The sequence below is a fragment of the Sinocyclocheilus grahami genome, unplaced genomic scaffold (genome assembly GCF_001515645.1).
Source record: "Sinocyclocheilus grahami isolate Dianchi unplaced genomic scaffold, SAMN03320097.WGS_v1.1 scaffold1628.1, whole genome shotgun sequence".
Lineage (NCBI taxonomy): Eukaryota > Metazoa > Chordata > Actinopteri > Cypriniformes > Cyprinidae > Sinocyclocheilus > Sinocyclocheilus grahami.
In genome coordinates, this window is record NW_015506807.1 from 68,556 (window position 1) to 74,814 (window position 6,259).

The 6,259-nt window shown below is 40.1% G+C and overlaps 1 long non-coding RNA gene across 1 annotated transcript in view; it reads left to right on the top strand.

The window, feature by feature from the left end:
- The first annotated feature begins 5,062 nt into the window (after positions 1-5,062).
- LOC107571659 (uncharacterized) overlaps positions 5,063-6,259 on the top strand; it is a 32,738-nt gene continuing 31,541 nt past the window's right edge. Inside the window, exons 1-2 of the long non-coding RNA XR_001607219.1 lie at positions 5,063-5,203; positions 5,415-5,509. This is a non-coding gene — a long non-coding RNA (uncharacterized lncRNA). The remainder of the gene's footprint in view (positions 5,204-5,414; positions 5,510-6,259) is intronic.

Sequence of the window (6,259 nt, forward strand, 5' to 3'; positions counted from 1 at the left end):
TCAGTGCCTTAGCCTGGTGCACTTGCAGTAACACCGAAGCGTGTAAGGCGGACGCAGCTTCTCCACAGGCCAAATAAGCACTGCCGATCAAGGTCGACGAGTGCCTACAGGCCCGGGAGGGGAGCAGCGGTTTTCCCCGCCAAGTGGTAGCGGCATTTGGACACAATTGCATCGCAACCGACCGCTCCACCTGGGGAACTCCCGCTTACCCCCGCGCTGGACCCCCATCAAGGGTGGTGAGGGAGGATGAGCCACCGGGCCTGTTTCTGGCAGTAAAAGGTGCCGTCCACGACCCAGGGATCTCATCATGCACCTCCGGGAAGAAAGGCACTGGGGTGGGGCCCTGAGAACCAGCGCGCGCCACCCCGAGAAACCAATCGTCCAACCTTGAGGGTTTGGGACGCGGTGGAAGATTCCACTCGAGCCCGACACTCTCGGCGGCCTGGGAAAGCATAGCCATCATTTCCGGGTTCATATCCGGCACCGCTGACTGCCCAGAGGGCGGCAACGCTGACGGCTCTTCATCCCCGGAGAAATCCGGCTCACCATCCGATGCTGCAACCGACATCCGGTCGTCAGGGGGAGCCTCGGAAGAAGCAGGTGGTACCCTCCGGGAGGGTCCAGCCTGCTCTTTTGAGAGCTCCGCTGGTTTCGGAGTGCCGGCTGGCTGGGGCATCCCCGGAGGGGAATTCCTCACCATGACCGTAAGACCAGTCCACCCACTGCCAGTAGAAGGGCTGCCGCCAGAGGGAACCCCAGATCTAGGCAGTGGCAGGGGCACTCCGCCCCCTTGCAGGTAACAGAGTCTGGTCCGCAACTCCGAGATGGTCATACCCCCGCAATGGGAGCATGAGTCATCCACGAAAGCCACCTCAGCGTGCTTCATGCCCAGACACGAGAGGCAGCGATCGTGACCATCACCCGGCGCCATGTAACGACTGCACCCAGAAACACACGGATGGTACGACATCTTTAAAAAGACGCGTCTTTAAAAAGACGTTCCACCCATGAAGCTCTTTAAGATGGAAATTGCTCTTTTAGTGTGCTGAAGCACACAGGGGAGATGGCCGTCTGCAGCACACTTGACACGGGAAAACCACCGCCGCTGAAGCGCCATTCACCAGCACGAGAGCCCACGAAGAGCGTGCTTGACTGTAGCTTTACTCTCAGCAGAAGGTCAGGAGCAGAACGATAGAACCGCTCGGCTCCAAAGCGAAAAGCTGAATATGCGCTGCATCTGCTGCATACTGGCCGACTGAAAGGGAACTACGGTTCTGTTTCTTGTTCTTGTTTTCATGTCTTTTATTTTGTAATTTCATTCATGATGTTAGTGTCATGCTTCCCAATTTCTGCTTGATTTACTTAATAAATATGATGAATTTTTTTTGCACAATTTTATTACGTAGATCAAACAAGACCAGTCTTTGTACAAACTACTTAATTTTTCTGTCTGTTGAAAGAAAATTTGCACATAAAGTACACTTAATTTTAGTATTTCTTTAGTCATTTTTTTGTGTGATCTACATAACTTTAAGAGTTCTAAATGTGTATTTTTGATTGAATCCAACTTAATTTTTTTATTTCCCCATTACAAATTTCAAGTGGGATCTACTTTGTTTTTCCAAATTTGTTAGTGTATTTTAAAGTTACATGTACTCAAATTTTCTAATTAGCAAGTATTTCTACTGAAAGTATAAATGCAATTAGTTTTTTTTTCTTTTTTACAACTATTTACTATTTCACCACTGGCACTTTTCAATGGAATGCCAGTAGAATATATACTCATAAAATATGGAAATCTAGTTATTACATCACATAAAGCTGACATTTTTGCCATTTGATAGTACACATTGGTGTACTGTAAAGGATCTTTTTAGCTTTGATTATCTTAAGGGCTGGAGGTTACACAGACTGGTGTGAATAACAAAAGATAATTTTATGAGAAGTTTATGGCATTATTGTGACTTTCCACATTTATCTCCTTAAAATCCTGTGCAAGAGGTACATGATCAGAAAATGTCTTTGTTGTACAGTTCAGTTTTTCAGAATGAAATCTAGGCAGACTTAAGAATTTCTTTGCCGTTTTCTTCCCCTTTCCTTCCTAATGGCAATGTGAGCTAATCTTGCCTAGAGATGTGTATGATTTTGATATTCATGGTTTGAATATTATGTTATCATCTTTGTAAAATGCTGTGCAGTGAGATTTTTCAACAGTTTGCTATTATGTTCTCTGTTTAGCCCTATTGAACCTCTGATTGGTTAATTACTCCTTTTTTATTTTGTATGTGTGAGGGTTTATTTTTATTTTTATTTGGAGTATATAAAAGGGTAATGGTGTATCAATACCGTGTTTCACTATCACATTATTTGTTTACATTCCCATTGTGATCAGGATGCTTTCTACTATAGAAGCACAAAGAGGCCATTGATCTATTGATCACCAGCCAGTCTCTGTGCTATTGTCTCATGCTCTGGAATATCTCTGAATACACCTATTGTTCTCACAACACAAAACATAGTCAATTTTGTCACTCTGACCCAAATCCTAACCCTTACCCACCCCGATGGTGTCAGTTGTCATGGCAACATGTTGAAGAGGCCTTGTTGTAGTCCGACTGATGTTTCTTTGTTAAGCCGTTTTGTTTTTTGGCCCACATCTTCTCCCATCTCTTTACTCATTCATTTCAACTATTCTGAAAGAGAGAAAATGCTAAATTTCTGTAACGTATTTTAAGTACTTTGTCAATTCATTTTCCTCAATTCCTTCAAGTGCCCACACTAGGGCCAGTACATCAGACATGTAGGCTTTTTAGGGCAGATGACTTCAAATCACAATTCGTTGCACACCAGTGTATGTTTAATGGCCCTTTATGCCTACATGGGATTTGTGCTGAGTGATTTTGATCATGTGCGTTCTCTTACTGACAACCTCACGTAGTTCAGCTATTCTTGTGCTACAGCAGAATGAGTCCTCGTGTGACCCCGTCCAGTAATGAGCCATCCAGAAAGCCAATGTCTGCTGAAGCCTGACCTAGTGGTGTGGCCAAAAGGTTGTGAAAGAATAATTGTTTATAAATTATTGTATTTTTAAAAAAATTGCATATACATAAGAATGTAAATCCTATGCTGATTTGGCATTTTATAAGAAGGAAAAAGAATATTCAAGAAGAACTAAGGGCATGAGCATGTAGCATAAAGTTAGGAGTGCTGATCAACAGGAGCGGCTCACCTCAGAAAATGTTAAAAACAAGAACTGTAAAGACAAATGAAATAGAAAATGACATAAATTAGCTAATGAGAGACTTTGTGTCTTGTTTATGCAAGTAAGAATATAAGCATTGTACATGCATGTTGAACGGTGGGATGGAAAACTTTAATATTCAGCTTTCAACCACATATTGAAGAAAGATTATAGAGAAGGTTCTCTCATTGCAGGTTCATTTCTAAAAACAGAATAGTGCTGGAATTCAGCAGTTACAGAAATCACAATGCTAAACTATCAATATTATACTATAGCATAGCTCAGTTTCAGGGAGACTGTTCACTGATAAAAAAAATTCTGCTTGATTTACTTAAAAAATATGATGAATTTTTTTGCAGTTTTATTACGTAGATCGAACAAGACCAGTCTTTGTACAAACTACTTAATTTTTCTGTCTGTTGAAAGAAAATTTGCACATAAAGTACACTTAATTTTAGTATTTCTTTAGTCATTTTTTTGTGTGATCTACATAACTTTAAGAGTTCTAAATGTGTATTTTTGATTGAATCCAACTTAATTTTTTTATTTCCCCATTACAAATTTCAAGTGGGATCTACTTTGTTTTTCCAAATTTGTTAGTGTATTTTAAAGTTACATGTACTCAAATGTTCTAATTAGCAAGTATTTCTACTGAAAGTATAAATGCAATTAGTTCTTTTTTTTTTTTTACAACTATTTACTATTTCACCACTGGTACTTTTCAATGGAATGCCAGTAGAATATATACTCATAAAATATGGAAATCTAGTTATTACATCACATAAAGCTGACATTTTTGCCATTTGATAGTCAAAACGGCACAGAATATTTTCTATACAATTGTGTTTTTCAGTCCTTAACAGTAACATGCTTGAAGACTTTAAAACAAGAAGCACACAAACATGATCCCAATGTGGAAATGAAGCAGATCTTCTTATAAAGCAAAATTTTCTTTTCTTTGTGTTTTTATCGAAATAAATTCACATTGTGCAAAATATTTTCCAAGAGTCACTTCAGTTAAACTCTGCGGACCCGGATCCAAAATTGCGCTAAAAATGTTTATGCTTCATTTACATAGCCTTCCGTATATGGTATAAGCCCATATATGGGTTCATTTGAAAGCTTGGAGTGTCTTCTTTACAAAGAATACCATCATTTTGGTTTTTATATTCAGAAAGCAGTAAAATTAAGCTTAGAAATGTATTCGTCCCACACACGAATTTCCGCCTAACCATAATTTTTATGAAGAATGTGTATTTTATATATTTTTCACAAAAAAGTCAAGTCATATATCACAAGAAAGCTCTTTTTCTCAGGAATTTGACGATGTAGATTATTTAATTGTGTGACAATCACAGATCGAATGATATTCAATAGAATCGCGATGTAAAATTTTGTCACCTCTGAGCAAATTTACATTTCTCGTAGCACTGCTTCAGTCAGCCGCAAACAGTCACAAATATCTATATACTCTATATTATCTTTTAGATTAGGATCTCTTCTTTCAAACAAGACCATTTTCACGTTTCTGCGTGCTTCCATCGGTGAGATATATAGTGTTTTGTCCAGGTTGCGAAATAGACGCGCGTCTGGAAAACAGGGGCTCTTCATATCAAAAGCGCGCACGGCCAGCGTGTCTGATGTTCTAGAGATCTGTGTTCGGTTGTGGACTGCAATTGGTCAGATTACATGTCTCTCAACTCGGCGGCCATTTCAGAGCCGTGAAATTTGACACCTCTGCATCACTAGAGGGGGGAGAGGGGGTTCTTTACATCCGGGAATTTACGCTGGGTGACTTGGTCTCTGTAGTTTTGGGACTCGATGATTTGAAGGCGCGTTTCCCTCATGGAAAGGATACTGCACACGCGGCTCGGATAATATCAATCTATGATAATCATATTACAAGTTATAAATGGTGAAGAATGTTCAGCGGCGCCGTGGAGAGGAATGAATGCGCATCTGGTAAGGCTTTATGAGCATGTGTTTGAGCGTTTTTTATATTTGAATCGTTGTTTTGAAACGTGATAGCACAGCTAGCAATCTGATACACTGTTTATTGACAGAAAAGTACAGTACATTATGCATTTCAGTGAATATACTGTAAATATACATGGATTATTACAGTGCTGTGTGGATGAACTGATGTGTTTGTTTGACACTCTGAATGCTTCAGATAGCTGCCGGCTAGCAAATTAGCTCCGCTCTGGACCAGGGATGATGCAATGTTGTCATGGAGAGATGCTCTGGATACAGGAGTGAGCTGATGAGGTGAGAGGATCCTGTGAATCAGTATCCCAATACAGAATGCATATAAATGGAATGATATCAAGCTGGAGGATATGGATTCTATTTTAGATTGTGATAGACCAGATATATTTTATAATGTAGACAGTCTTGTGCATCCTGAAATAATTAAACATTGTAGAATACACAATATGTGAAATTGGGTCCAATTCGCTTGTGCCATTTTGTATATTATTACTTAGAAAAACATAAAAATGAAACATAATTCAAGTAATAATCAATTAAAGTGCTTATGGCACAGAGTAAAATAGGATTGTGGGGTTAATGTGTTTTATAAAGTCTGTTTTTGCAAAAGAAACTCACAATGACACATTTAGATGCAAAAATAGACAATTTAACTCGCTTCACTTATAATGTAATAACTCCTGTTTAGAAGCTGTTATTTGAAAGATTATTTTTTCTGGTACTTTTTGGCATCTAGTGGCATCAAACAAAGTAAAGAGAGCTGGGCCTAATAGAACCTGAATTACAGAATTTCCATCCGCACCAGAGCACTTTCACGTCCCAACTGTTATGTCCGGAATTGTTCATGTCACGTCAGAGTCTACGGCCTCTGCTCACGTCATGTCTGCTACTCCAGAGCCTGCTCACATCATGTCTGCTACTCCAGAGCCTGCTCACGTCATGTCTGCTATTCCAGGGCCTGCTCACGTCATGTCTGCTACTCCAGGGCCTGCTCACGTCATGTCTGCTACTCCAGGGCCTGCTCACGTC